Source organism: Pipistrellus kuhlii, unplaced genomic scaffold, assembly GCF_014108245.1.
Source record: "Pipistrellus kuhlii isolate mPipKuh1 unplaced genomic scaffold, mPipKuh1.p scaffold_m20_p_1, whole genome shotgun sequence".
In the NCBI taxonomy this organism is placed as follows: domain Eukaryota; kingdom Metazoa; phylum Chordata; class Mammalia; order Chiroptera; family Vespertilionidae; genus Pipistrellus; species Pipistrellus kuhlii.
Window position 1 is genome coordinate 90731538 of NW_023425404.1, and position 13838 is coordinate 90745375.

At 37.7% G+C, this 13838-nt stretch overlaps 1 pseudogene; it reads right to left on the minus strand.

The window, feature by feature from the left end:
• Positions 1-1211: 1211 nt before the first annotated feature.
• Positions 1212-3850, minus strand: LOC118729241 (annotated as a pseudogene).
• Between the last annotated feature and the right edge of the window lie 9988 nt (positions 3851-13838).

Below are 13838 nucleotides of genomic sequence, written 5' to 3' on the forward strand. Positions count from 1 at the left end.
GACATAGTACTGGAAGTACTAGCCCTTGCAATTAGATAAGAAGAAAAAATAAAAGGCATCCAAATTAAAAAAGAAGAAGTAAAGTTATCCTTCTTTGCAGATGACATGATATTGCACATAAAAAAACAAAGTTCTCCATTAAAAAACTAATAGACTTAATAAATGAATTTGACAATATAGCAGGATACAAAATTAATTCCAAGAAATCTATGGCATTTCTATACACCAACAGTGAATTTACAGAAAGAGAGACTAAAAACGCAATCCCATTTACCATCACACCAAAAAATTAAGATACCTAGGAATAAACTTAACTAAGGAAGTAAAGGACCTATATGTGGAAAACTACTCAACACTGAAAAAAAGAGATAGAGGAAGATGTAAACAGATGGAAGAACATATGTTCATGAATTGGTAGAATCAACATCATCAAAATGTCCATACTTCCCAAAGCAATCTATAGGTTCAATGTACTCCCCATTAAAATACCAATGGCATATTTCTTTTTTATTTTTTTAAATAAATTTTTATTGTTCATATTATTACAAATGTTCCTTCCCCGCCCCCCTCCATTGCTCTCTTCCACCAGGTTCCCATCCCACCCTCTTCCCTTTCCCCACCCCCCATTGTCCTCATCCATAGGTGCACAGTTTATGTTCAGTCTCTTCCCACATCCCCCTTTCCCCTTTTCCCCAAGAATCGTCATTTCACTCCCCTTCCATACCTTTGATTCTATTATATTCAACAGTTAATATTGTTCATCAGATTTTTTTTAAAAATTTCCTTGGTTTTTAGATTCACTTGTTGATAGTTACGTATTTGTTGTTCATAATTTTTATCTTTATTTACTTTCTCTTCTGAAAGAACCCCCTTCAGCAATTCATATATTTCTGGTTTGGTGTTGATGAACTCCTTTAGCTTTTTTTTTTTTTATTAGTGAAGTTCTTTATCTGGCCTTCGATTCTGAGTGATAGCTTTGCTGGATAGATTATCTTTGGCTGTAGGTTCTTACTATTCATCACCTTGAATATTTCTTGCCATTCCCATCTGGCCTGCATGATTTCTGTTGAGAAATCAGCTGACAATCGTATAGTTGCTCCTTTATAAGTAACTACCTTCTTTGCTCTTGCTGCTTTTAATATTCTCTCTTTGTCTTTTGCTCTTGGAATTTTTTTTTAATTTTTAAAAAATTTTTTACAGATTTTTTTACAGTTAATTTATTGTTTACATATTAGGCAGTTTAAAAAAGAATAAAATTCCTACTCTCTAGAACATGAGAAGACAATGGAAGGTACTATTACATAAATGGAATATGTGAACATAAATGAGCCCAAGCATGTGATTTTCAACCACATTCATATTAGTTTTAAAATGACCTAAGCTCTTACAATGGCCAATTAATGATTTGAAAACATAGACCTGGTAGAGGATAAATGCTATTTAAATATCAGTTCAAAGACATAAATAATTTTATTAGTGGTATTTATGTGTGTAGGAATAAGAGAACTGTATACTGTATATAACTATCATGTTTTAGGTGACATGATCCAACAATTAAGTTTTTATATTACAAAACAAGTTTAAGTATGTTATTTTAGAAATACCACTGAAAATAGAATATTTAGTAATTATATTAAAAGAACATAGTAAACTAGTTGACAAAATTTAGCTACCTTAGAGAAAATCTTAATGTAAGTTTGACATAGACATATAGTTGAGATAGACAATGTAAGATCTAACTCTCTGACAAACAGAAGGCAACATCTATTATGTGAATATTATAAGAATTTACTGCCATTAATACTTAGGCAACTTGGCCAGCTTTTGAACTAAGATATAAGAAGCCACAAGAAACATCCCAGGAATAATAAAACCCTTATTTCTTATCATAGCTTTATTTCTCTTCTATTGTTTCAGTCTCCAAAGTCATCCGGAACAGTGCTGCATTAGGGCGGCTAATAAAAGCATCAGTTTCATCCCCCAACTCTGTTAACTGTTCCAATGAAGACACACAAGGATAATGGTCTTTCAACATATTGGGCAATTTAGAAGTCTTGTCTTGAAGTCGCTGAGAACGTCTAACTGGTGTTAGAAACTTGAGCTCTTTAAATGTAGAATTTATTTCGTCAAACTGCATTTTCTTTTTTACACTTTGCAAGTATGGTGTAGTAGACACATTATATTTAATTAAGCAACCCTCTTTAGTTCCTGTGTTGGGGTTTTAACATCATTGGTTGGATCTTTTGTTTTGTGTACTTGCTCTTTTTTTTAAATCTTGAAATTCCACATTTCTATGATGTTTTTTTTTTTCTATTTCAGGTTTTCCTGACTCTAGATTAACACCAATATCTTCAATGTTGACTTCTTGGATTTTTTCCTTGGTTGCACAAGCCTCCTCAAGATTTTCTCCAAATTTAACTTTTTCTTGACTCTTCATTGCTAGAATATCTGCAGTTGCATGTCACATTTCTTCAATAGGCTGAGCTCCTGCCAGAATGGCCTTCTCAAAGACTGAGATAATATTTTCAATAGAACTTGTGAGTGGTTCAACACGTGCAAAGCATATCCAATACTTAACAAGTTTTTTTGGCATCTGGAATATTTTTAATCAGGTCATTCAGTGTATCTAATACTTCTTCTTTTGGGCATCCCTCATTAATCAGTTTTAGGCATTCAGAAAACTTCTTGTTTACTTTTTCAGAAAATAATCTTTGTTCATCTTCTGCCATGGTAGTCCAAAATGACCCAACTGGTTTTTCATTCTGCCCTTCAGGTTCAGGCTGGGTTATTACTGAGTTAAGAGGCCTTTTCAGCATTTTTCCTTTGCTAGCTCTTCACTCACTCAGAAGAGCTTTTCTTTCTTCTACAGTTTCTTTGGGCTGAGCCCTTCTACTGTTGATAGTTGCTTTTGCCATAGTATGCCTGCACTGGTCAATGGTTTTTGACTTTTCTATCTGTTTGATATTAGAAGATGAAGCAGGCCTTGCTATCATTTCAGATGTGATGCTTCTTGATACTGTCTTATTTCTTTTTACTTCCTGAGAAGAAATGGTTTTGACACTAGGTAAAACTGTATTTAATTGTAGTAATTCTTTCTCATGAGACCCTTTCCGAATTGTAACATTGGCAATGCCTTGTTTCAGGGATTCCTGGGTATTAAGAGTATTACTGTGATGACTTCTAATAGGAGGACGTAAAAGTTGTTCATTCTGAGATGCAGATCTCACAAATTTAGTCGTCATATTTGAGGCTCTGTGACTTTTTGCTGTTACATTGCTGGTGTTTACAGGCTGAGGTTTTGTGGCCTTAGAGATAGTTGAAAGTTTTTTTGTTGTTGCAGAATGGTCATCTTTGACTTGTACAGGTTTTCTAAATGAATTAACCTTAGATTGAACAATTTGGCCACGATAAGATCCAAGCACAGGTTTCTTGAGCACGTTAGCATCTTGCTTTGGTTTTTCTGTAGTCACTGACTTCTTTTTATTATTGTTTTTAATGTGAAATGCTTGGCTTAATGTCATACGTTGACTTTGGCGATCATTTGTAATTGGTAACAACTTCAGAGTTTGATTATTCCCCAAGTTATATGTATCAGTGGCTATAGTTGAACTGGTCAATTCATTAGAAGGTTTTAACGGAATACAATTTTTTTCCATTGTTATATTACTTTTGCTTGTAGGTCTATGGATATTTTCTTTATCAGCCATTTTTGTCTTAAGTTTTAGAACTTTTGTCTCTTCTTTGACCAAGCCCTCAGATGTCATTATTCCCTTGTTTCTACTCTGAATGCGGGCCGGGCCCTCTGACTCGGGGGGAGCTGCAGGTCGCCTGGGACTGCCGGGGTGCTCATCGCAGGGCACAGCGGAGGAGGCATCTCCGCTCGCGCCCTGTACCCTCTTGCACTTGGAATTTTAATTATGATGTGTCTTGGTGTGGTCCTCTTTGGATTACTTTTGTTTGGAGTTCTGTGCACTTCCTGGACTTGTAAGTCTCATTCTTTTCACCAGGTGGGGGAAGTTTTCTGTCACTATTTCTTTCAGTATGTTTTCGATATCTTGCTCTCTCTCATCTTCTGGTACCCCCCTAATTCTGATGTTGGTTCGCTTGAAGTTGTCCCAGAGGTTTCTTACATTATCTTCAATTTTCTGGATTATCTTGCCTTCTAGCTTCTGTGGAGGAGTGTCTTCTGGCTCTTTATGTTCCAAAACTTTGACTTGATTCTTGCGATCTTCCATTCTGTTTTTAGGACTCTGTATAATATTTTTTATTTCAGACAATATATTCTTTATTTCTTGTTGATCCCTTATCATTTCTTGTTGATTCCTTATTAATTCTAGTTGATCTCTTTTCATATCTTCATAGGTCTTATCGATCTTTTCTAGGAAATTCTTGAAAAACCTTATAAGCGTAGATTTAAACTCTATATCCAGTCGCTTTTTGTCCTCCATTTCTTTCGTTTGTGATCTATTTCATTGTCGCATTTTGTAGCTATAGATGGGGCGGGGTTTCAGGGTGGAGCCTACAGCTTTGGCTTCCGTCAGCCCCGCCCTATGCAGCTCCTGGGTCTCAGGGTCCTTCAGTACTCAGAGGCTGCAAGGGCCTCTGAGAGAAAGGTGCCCTTGATTTTCGCCTGCTACCAAACAGTCTAGGCTCTCCCCCAATGGTCCAGAACTGGGGTTCAGTTCAGTTGGTAGTGGGATTGGAGGTGGTATTCAGAGCAGTCTGGAGCCCCTGTCTCCTTCCCGCCAGGGCAATCCCGTGACACAGCCAACCATCCCTTCTCTGCGAGCAATGTGCGCGCTGCCACCGGGACCTCCTTTTGCCCCTCCCCAGGGGTTCCGCCTTACAGCCCAGCTCCCTCTGGATGAGCCTGGGTCCTTGGGGTCTGGCCTAGAACTGGAGTTCAGAGCAGTCGGAACTGGGGCCCAACATAGTCAGAGCTTTTATCTCCTTCCTGCTAAAGAATACCAGCCAGGCACTCAGCCACCCTCCTCTCCGGCTCCCTCCTCTCTGTGCACACTGCATGTCTTCGTACCTCAGGCTTTTACAGCTCCTCCGCTCTTCCTTCTGGTATTCTCCTTGCTTCTCGTTGTAGAACTTTTAGTCAGTCGACTTTCCTGTAGTTCTGGGTAATGTCAATTTTATATTTTAGTTGTATTTTATTGAAATTGTTGTGTGCGGCTGTGGCTAGGTGTTTACCTGGGCAGCCATCTTGGATTCTCTCCCCAATGGCATATTTCACTGACCGAGAAAAAACTCTCCAAAAGTTCATTTGGAAGAACAGAAGACCCCTAATAGCCACAGCAATCCCGAGAAAGAAGAGTAAAGTAGGAGGGATCTCAATATCAGATTTCAAGCTGTATTACAAAGCCACTGTTCTCAAAACAGCCTGGTACTGGCACAAGAACAGACATATAGATCAATGGAATAGAATTGAGAACCCAGATATCAACCCAAATCACTATCTTCAATTAATATTTGACAAAGGAGGCACGGATATACAATGGAGTCAAGACAGTTTCTTCAATAAATGGTGTTGGGAAAATTGGACAGATACATGCAAAAGAATGAAACTAGATCATCAACTTACACCATACACAAAAATAAACTCAAAATGGATAAAGGACTTAAACATCAGATGGGAAACCATAAAAATACTAGAGGCATCCACAAGCAGCAAAATCTCAGACATATGCCAAAAGAACTTCTTCACTGATACTGCCCCTAGGGCAATGGAAGCTAAGGAGAAAATAAACAAATGGGACTACATCAAAATAAAAAGCTTTTTACAGCAAAAGAAACCATTAGCAAAACAACAAGAAAGTCCACTGTATGGGAGAACATATTGCAAATGTTATCACTGATAAAGATTTAATCTCCAACATCTACATACAGCTTATACAACTTAATAAAAGGAAGATAAATGACCCAATTAAAAAATGGGCAATGGTCCTAAATAGAATATTTTCAAAAGAAGACAGAAGGAAGGCCAATAGGCACATGAAAACATGTTCAAAGCACTAATTATCCAAGAAATGCAAATCAAAACAACAATGCGTTACCATCTCACACCTGTCAGAATGGCCAACATCAACAAATCAACAAATGACAAGTGTTGGCGAGGTTGCAGAGAAAAAGGAACCCTCTTGCACTGCTGGTGGGAATGCAGACTGGTGCAACCACTGTGAACAGTGTGGAGTTTCCTCAAAAAACTGAAAATGAAACTCCCATTTGACCCAGTAATCCCACTTCTAGGAATATATCCCAAGAAACTAGAAAGGATATATGCACCCCTATGTTCATAGCAGCACTATCTACAATAGCTAGAATTTGGAAACAGCCTAGGTGCCCGTCAGCAGATGATTGGATCAAAAAACCATGGTACATCTACACAATGGAATACTATGCTGCCATAAAAAAGAAGAAATTCTCATCATTTGCAGCAACCTGGATGGAATTGGAGAACATCATGCTGAGTGAAATAAGCCAGTCAATGGAAGAGAAACACCACATGACCTCACTCAATTATGGATAATAAAGAACATTATAAACTGATGAACCAAAAAGATAGATATAGAGAGAGTAATGCAACAAGCAGACTGTCAAATTACAGTTGGGACGGGAGGGAGATCTGGGGAAGATAATAGATCAACCGAAGGACTTGTATACATGCATATAAGTACAACCAATGGATACAAAACTCTGGGGAGGGAGGGTGTGAATGAAATACACAGATAGTAATTTAATCAAAAAAATAAAAATAAAAAAAGGGAAAAAAGAAAAAGGAAACAAAAAAGGTAAAATAGCAGTAGTAATAATGTGATTGAAACTAAAAATGTAATAATTAAACAGGTAAAATCAAGTGAGGAAAAAAGAAAATATTCATTTCTTAAGTAAAGGATGCAAAAAATGAAAATAAAATTTAAAATTAGCATAAAAAATGTGCCATAGTGAAAGTCATTCACTTCCTCTATTATTCTGTTTGGTATGCCTGTTTCTCAGTCCAGATAGTATTGCAGTTCCCTGCGTTCCACTGTTCCTCAGTGTTGTAAGCCAGTCCGCAGGCCAATGCTCTATTCACTGAGCCAAACTAGTTTCAGTTATACTTTTTATTATTATTGTGTGTCTTATTTCTGGAGTTCCTTCTTCCCCTGTAGAATGTAATTTCCATGTGTCCTATGTAGATTTTTTGGGGGGTAGTGGTGAGGGGGGGAGTTGTTGCTGTAACCACAGACAACATATGGCCTGTGGTAGAAGTTTAATATGTATTTGTTAAATAGATTAAATGATTGTGCCAGTTACTCAGTCATCCTTAAGTATCCCTTGCAACACAGGAATTCCAAGGAGAGGTAAAGGTAGTTGGCCGAGCTGACCTAGAATCACCCCTCTAGGAAGAGCTACATCAGCACTTGGCAGGCCACTTCAGTTAGAGGAAAAGATATGACCTCTATTATGTCTCTCTCAGCCTTCACTTTCTTCCTTCTCCTCTCACTAGCATTACCATCACCATGGTCAAAAAGCCTTTATGAAGGCTTTAGGGAGCACTTTCTCATTCTAAGACACCTGCCATGAGCAGCTGTGGGACTCCAGGGTGTGGGCTGCTCGATATTTTTAGGCAAAGAGAGTGTTTAGCAATGAGCTCACTCACATGAACTGGAAGAGAACAGGGTTGAACCACCTGGCCCTGTTACTGCTGTGTAATTGAAGCCTCCAGGTGCTGTTAACAGACTTGATTCAATTAGACCTTGTAACTGTAGGCTAAATGTAATTAGTTAATTAATGCAGAGGTTAACAGTATGGACTTGGACAGAACTGAATTCCAAGTCTGCCACTTAATAGTTCTGAGAACTTGGGGAAGTAATCTAAATCATCTTGTCCTCTGTTTCCTCATCCATGAAATGGAAATAATAATAACACTCACTTCAGAGAACTGCTGGTAGGGTTAAATGAAAACTGAAGTAAAACATTTAGCACATTAGCACAGTGCTGTCATGACAAGGACTCAACTAGTGCTGACACTGCTATTTCAATGGTTGGTATTTCTACCCAAACTATATAATTAAGGCTCATGTACCACGAGAGATTCCTGACAAGAGGAAAATAAACTTTTACCTTGCCCCCAAATGCATTATATGGGTCATTTGGACTCTGAGTTTTTAGTGACTATGCAGTATCCTGGAAGTTGCTGAGTGGCTACAATTGGGGAGAGTTCTTGAGACAGAGCCTAAGGGATTAAGAAACAATTTAATGTTTACTGCACTTAATGTCTTGGTTTGTTAAAATAACTCCATTTTCATTGACTTGGCCCAAATTGATCAGTGATTCACAGAAGACCTTAACTATATTCTTCTATAGGTAAAGTTGATTTGTTTTTTTAACTGGTTGGGTAATTTTAGACTTTGAGTATACTTTACCATTATTATCAACTGAAAAGTAATGTGCCCTACTCATATATGGATTTGCAATCAGATGGCCACTACTGAAGGAAGTGTGACCAGACCTGTGTTTGTGTGTATCATGGGGTCGCTGCTATAGAGCACTTGTTTCTCTTTGATGTACATCTTCGTCTTTTTTGTACACATGCTCAGATCAAAACAACTGGGATTTCACTTTATTTTGCTCTCATTCACAAAATCCAGATGTGGTCTGTACAATGAGAGTCTGAAACAGGGGTGGACATTTGAACGCATAAAGAGTAGGTTTCTGACTAACATCTACTAGCATGTTCTGTTAACTCAGTGCTTTCTGGTATCACACATGACCCCTCTCTCTTTAGTTCCTTAGCATTCAGTTCTTCACATTCTTAGACCCACATATCTCTGTAGAAAGGACTTATAGTACAAAGAGCAGCATTCTCACAAAGGACCACCCAGGGGACAAGAATGAGGCACCTACTACAGTAGTTTCTTTGATAATACACATCACCCACTGTAATAGATGAGAAAACATTAACATTATTATCCTCATTGTTGATATTGGGCATGCTCATGTACCAGGGACAGTGCAATCACATTCTAATCACATTCTACACAATGAAGTAGTAAATGGTTCTCAGTCACACACACAGCATATAATGTATTTGACTTTTAATCTAGGCAGTTTGATTTCAACCCTCTTCTTCTTAATTATTCCTTGATACATCTTTCCAATTTTATGAAACAAAATAGAAAGTCCAGATATAGACCTAATACATGTAAGTATTTTATATGTGATAAGAGTATAGCTTTAGCCCCAGCCAGAGTAGTTCAATTGGTTGGAGCGTCATCCCATACATCAAAGTTCAAAAGGTTGCAGGTTCAATTCCCTGTCAGGACATGTGTGGGAGGCAATGGATTGATGTTCCCCTCTCACATTGATGTTTATCTCTTTCTCTCTCTAAAATCAATTATTAAAAATAGTATAGCTTTGCTGAAACCAGTTTGGTTCAGTGGATAGAGCGTAGGCCTGCTGGCTGAAAGGTCCCAGGTTCGATTCCACTCAAGATGTACCTTGGTGTGGGCACATCCCCAGTAGCGGGTGTGCAGGAGGCAGCTGATCGATGACTCTCTCTCATCCATGTTTCAATTCTTTATCCCTCTCTCTTCCTTTCTGTAAGAAATCAATAAAATATACATTTAAAAAATAGTATAGCTTTTAAAAATACAGATAAAAATGGATTTCTAAATAAATACTATTGGGACCAATTTATAGCTATCTAGAGAAAGGTAACATTAGATCCCTATTTCATACTTTACACTAGTACAAACTCCATATGGATTACACATATTATGTTTTAATATAAACATAAAACCATATATGTACTTGATGAAAACTATGGACAAATATCTTTATAACATGAGTTCTAACAATGAACTCATCAGAAAAAGGACTAATCTCTGATTATATAGAGTTCTAACAATTAAAAAAATAAAGTTCATTACTCAATAGAAAAATCACAAAAAAGAACATAGATTATTAACAGAGAAAAATGTAAATGATTATTAAGTACAAAGAAAGTTTCTCATCCTAACTCATAATAAGAGAAAGGCCATGAGATGCTATTTGAAGAGATGTTGAGGTACAATTTTTCAAATATCTAATTGACAAAAATCTGAACACTTGACAATACAATTTGTTGATGGGGCTATGGGAAAATAGGCCTCCCTCTAGCCCCTGCTCCACTGTTGGCAGGAGTGGACAATACTACAACCCAATGGAGTCAATTTGACAATATATCTTAAAATACAAATGCACTGACCTTCTAACCCAACATGTCCATTTCTTAGACTTCATTCTTCAGACTCATCTACACATGTACAAAATGACAGATGCCTACATTAAGTCACTGAGCATGGTTTATCTTGGCAGACTGAAAATAACCCAAGTGTCTGTCATTCAGGATCTGATTAAACTAGGGCAAACACATATAATGGAATATTATACTTTTGTAAAATGAGAGGAAAAATAGGATTCTCTCACCCTAGCCAGCTTTGCTCAGTGGTTAGACCACCAGCCTGCAGACTGAAGGGTCCCAAGTTTGATTCCAGTCAAGGGTATATACCTCGGTTGCAGGCTCAATCCCTGGACCTGGTCAGGGGATGTTGGGGATGCAACCAATTGATGTGTGTCTCTTACATCAATGTTTTTCTCTCTATCTTACCCTCTCCCTTCCTCTCTCTCTAAAATCAATGAAAAAGAAAAATCTTTGGATGAGGACTAACAACAACAAAAGAATAGGGTTCTCTCTATATACATTGATTTGTTGAAATACACATAGCATATTGCCAAATGAAAAAAATCAAGGCACAGAAGAAGGTATATGGTTTATAACCTCTTGGGTAAGAAAGGGATAAAATAAGAAAAACAATTGGATTGGCATAAATAATAAAACTTGAGGGAAATGTAAAATAGTAATAGTGATTGTTTCTTGGTGAAGAGGAGTGGGAAATGAGATTAATGGGATATGGGAGAAAAACCTTACACTCTAGAGGAGATCCAAGGTGGTGGTAGAGTAAAGGGAAACTACATTTAACTCCTCCAAGGACCAAACTGTAATTACAACTAAATCATAGAACAATCATCCTGAAAAACCAATGAAGAATAGCTGAAAACGAGTCTCATAACCAAAGATTTACAGAAGAAACTACATCAAGACTGGTAGCAAGAGCAGAGACATGAAAAAGGTTGGCCTTATTCTTACAGGTGGCAGTTGAGTTTCTGGAGAAATATCTCAGTTGCAGGAGGTTCGCCTTGAGAAGGATGGGGTCTGAACCCAAAACCAAGCTCCCCAGCTCAGAGTATCAGAGTCAGGAAGAGGCACCCACACAATATTTGGGTGCAAAAAGCAGTGGGGTTTCTGTCCACCAGGTAGTATGGGAGTCCACTAGAGACACAGGCACCTTCTTAAGGGGCCAACATACAAATCACTGTTTGCAGCAACTCATCTGGGGCTCCTGAAGAGGGAGGGCAGAGTGCACTAAAGTTCCAAGAGGAGAGTCTGGGTTCGTGGCCCTTGGGAGGGAACTGAAGGCACAACTGCCAAGATCACTTGCTGAGTCATTCTCCCACACTTCAGACACCATCTTTCTTGGGTAGAGCAATCTTTTTGCTGAAACATCAGCTGGAGGAAAGCAATAGCCCACCTTCCTGACCCTCTCTTGTCCATCCTGTGAAGCTTACTTATACTGCTCATGAGTATAGCCAGAGGTTTTTCAGTGACTGAGCCTATCAAGCACCTGACAGGTAGAGATAGACAGAGATGGATCTTGTCAGGATAACTTGGGACTTTTGCTTACCTGACCCTGGCCTGATGATGGTAAAAGGCATTCGTGGTGCACATCTTGGTCATTCCTGCATGCAACCAGGCCCAGCATAGACAGCCACAAGCTGTGGGTCACTTGTAGTTTCAAACAGGTTACTGAGGGCCAGTTATAGGCAACATCTTACATTGGCCTGTACTTCTCAAAATGCCCAGATCCACCACCACCAGCTGCCAGCTTCAGACAACAACAGAGCAGGGTCCAATAAGCTTCACAGGCAGAGTATCAATAAGAAGATCTCAGCAAGCAGCAAACACTGTGAGGTGAATTATGCTTCATGTGGTCAGCACCTGCACAGCAGCTTACAAACTCTGGTCATAGTTGAGCATCACAGTGAGCTAATCTGAGGATTGATTCCATACACAAGCAGGCCAATAGAAGTCAAGAATAAATTATAACAGGAGGGCCCACATAACCCACACAAAGAACATTCCTGGTGCACCCAGCTCAGAAAATATAGGAAATTGTGCCATTCAATTCCATAGGATGCCTACTACATAAGGCCATCACATGAACACTGAATATCATAGCAGATCTTTCTAATTCACAGAAACAAATGCAAAGAGGCAGCCAAAATGGGGAGATAAAAAAAGGCCCCAAATGAAAGAACAGGAGAAATCTCTAGAAAAAGAGCTAAATAAAATGGAGGCAAGCAATTTACTAGATATGGACTTCAAAATAATGGTTACGAGGGTTCTCAACAATATGAAAAAGGTCATAGAAACCATAAAAAATACCAATCAGAAGTGAAGAATATATTATCTGAAATGAAGAATACAGTGGAAGAAATAAACAATAGGTTGGATAAGGCAGAGGATTAAATCGACAGTTTGGAAGACAAAATAGAAAAAAATCAGAGCAGCAAAAACATAAATAAAATAAAATAGGATAATTTAAGGGACCTTGAGACAATATGAAGCATAGCAACATTCACCTTGTATGGTTACCAGAAAGAGAAAGGAAAAAGCAAGGGATCAAAACTATTTGAAGAAATAATTACCAAAAACCACCCTAACCTGGTGAAGGAAAAAGACACACAATTCCAGGAAGTACAGAACCCAAATCAGATGACCAAAGAGGCTCACACAAGACACATTATAATTAAAATGCTAAAGTTTAAAGACAAAGAGAGACTCTTCAAAGCCCAACAGAATGATAGTTATATACAAGAGAGTTCCCATAAGAATGTCAGCTGATTGCCCAACTTAAGGCCAGAAGAAATTAGCATAAAATATTCAAAGCGAGTAAAAGCAAGGACGTGCAACCAAGACTACTTTCCCCAGAAAGACTATAATTTAAAACTAAAGGAGAAATAAAAAGCTTCCCAGATAAAAATAAAAATAAAAATCCTAAAGGAGTTTGTTACTTCCAAACCAGTATTATAAAATTTTTAAAGGGCTTTCTTTAAAGAAAAAGAAAAAGAAAGAAGAGGAGAGGAAACAGAGGAACATATAATTAAAAGGATAAAATGGCAATAAATACATGCCTATCTATAGTCACTTTAAATGTAAATGGCTTAAATGCTCCAATAAAAAGACTTAGGGTAGCTGAATGAATAAGAAAATAAGACCCATATATGTGCTGTCTACAAGAAGTCCATCTCAGAATGAAAGATACACACAAAGTAAAAGTAAGAGATGGAAAAAAATATTTCATGGAAATGAAAATTTAAAAAATCTGGGGTAGCAAAATTTATATTTGACAATAAATTTTAGGTCACTACATGGAGAGAGCAATCTAATAAGAAGATACAAAATTTATAAACATTTATGCATCCAACATAGGAGCACCTAAGTATGTAAAACAAATCTTGATGGATATAAAGGAAGAGATTAATAGTAATACAGTCTTAGTAGGGGATTTTAACACCATATTAATGTCAATGGATATATCTTCCAGACAAAAAATCAACAAGGAAATGGAGGCTTTAATGACACACTAGATCAGATGGATCTAATTGATATCTTCAAAGCATTTTACCGCAAAACAGCAGAATATAAATTCTACTCAAGTATACATGGATCATTTTCTAGGATAGAC